Genomic DNA, 2,116 nt, shown 5'->3' on the forward strand with positions numbered 1-2,116 from the left:
AATCGTCGTTGAAACTTTGAAAGTGTCAAATACTTATGTTATATGTGTCAAGTGATTGTGCATCAAATTAGAAATTAAATATAATTAACATATTGTTTTCGTGATTATTGTGAGTGTCTTGTTTGTTGCTAATGACTCTTCTATGTATGCCAGTATCTATGTATTTTAATCAGTATTTTCTACAACAGTATATTTGTTCATCTCTAAACGAGACTGGACCTGTCTCGGTGTGGCCCGCTCGCCTTGTTGAGGTAGGGGGTGCTTCACCGAGACAGTCAGTCATTTATACAGGCTAGCAAATGCCACTTTGATGGAAATGAATTGTTATGTCATAAAAAAGACTTTGTATGTACGAATACTTCAATATGTCTTAAGTATTTAAAAAAAGTTTTTTAAACATTGTCATCGATTTATTAGTGTGTGGATGTCCATATTTGTAGATATGGGTATGAAGGTTTTCGGGGTACAATACCCCTGGCGCGTATCATCTGTATGTATAGTTATGTTTGTATGGACTGAGATAACTCTCAGTGTAAACGTGTTGGACACATGTATAAGATGTGTAATGTCTACATACCTAACGTATTTGGTATATTTTGTGTGAGCATTATCTTGTGGAAGACACCTGTTGTATTGTGAACTCGCTGACTCTTTTCACATGGAGGGGACGTACATCTCACACGCATAAACTCCACCAAACCTGGCAGTATTAAAGACTTCTACGAACATGTTGCATGTCGTAAATGTTGCTATAAAGGGCTGAATTGCTTAAACACTATTTATCGCCATTGTATTCCGTCATAACGATGCGACATCAGCAACCGCCACGGTTCTTTAAGGATGGGAGTCATGGTGTATTCTAACATTCACAATTAACGGGTAACATCGGTGCAAAGCCATGTCGCGCTACCTTTTTGCATCACTGAGACTTCGTTCCGGTAAATCCAAGTTTTTCTTTCACCTTCCGGGTCGGTACGTGGGCTTCTTCCTCCATACTGGGAGGGGAATCCCCTCAAATACACAACACTTGCATGTTACACTTCCTTCGTGAAAAAGGAATTTCACGAGATTTCGCAACTGTAAGTTTCGTGTTTCACGTTTTGATAGTGGGGTTGACTGGCAATTGTTGCAGTTTGGACACAACCAGGTCAGAGTTGCAGGGCCGTGTCTCCTCAGCTCTGGAGCACACTAAGGGTTATTTCATTCGGCAGATGTAGAAGGTAATGACACGTCGCAGACGACATGGACAGATATTCAAATGTCCCAATAAAAGAAAGGTTTTGTGATGCTTGTAAAATGTCGGAGTATCACTTCATGTTGAAGAAATCTTTGCAACTGGTGATATATCTGCCAATGTAGGCGATAAGCATTGACAGATATATAAATATTTGACATGCACACATACACGAGTGTACACGAGGCATTCAAGAGAATGACCTATTGGGCATTATTGAAGGCAATAGTCAGCCTAATTAAGTTACCTTAACATTGCTCATTGTTATATTAACCAGGGATTTCTTATCTTAAAATGGCTCACCGTTACACATGTATTAACCCAAAAATAGTTATATTAACTACTGACTTCTTATCCTAAAGGGGTTCATTCTTATATTAACTATTGATTTCTTATATCAAAATAGTTAATTTTTATATTAACCAGTGAATTCTTATCTTAAATTCTTTATTGTTATATTCCCGCTAAAATTACTATTCCGCGATAGGCTGATATGGATGTTGTCAGGTAGATGTACCTGAAAAGTTCATGTGGTTTTACTCCTGAATTACAATGCGACAACATGACACCAGAAATGGGCTCCCACCATAAACCTGCATGGAAACAGAACTCGGGTTCTCTGAGTGACGCGCAAACGCTGTAACGAGTAGACTACCTTAAAACCCCAAATACTTTCATACCATTCAATAGCGCTTGTGAGACAGTAGCTTGTATGGACAGGTACAGTCGACAATGACGGATGCAGAAAAGGGATACAATATCATACTTTAGTATAGTTACAATCTCCAATATAAACTGACGGGCAAAAGAAACTATGCCAATACAAATTTGTCTCTGGGAAAATATAAGAAGAAGAAATGCCAAAAGGTATGCAATTCATTG

This window comes from Haliotis asinina, chromosome 4, assembly GCF_037392515.1.
Source record: "Haliotis asinina isolate JCU_RB_2024 chromosome 4, JCU_Hal_asi_v2, whole genome shotgun sequence".
Classification (NCBI taxonomy): Eukaryota; Metazoa; Mollusca; class Gastropoda; order Lepetellida; family Haliotidae; genus Haliotis; species Haliotis asinina.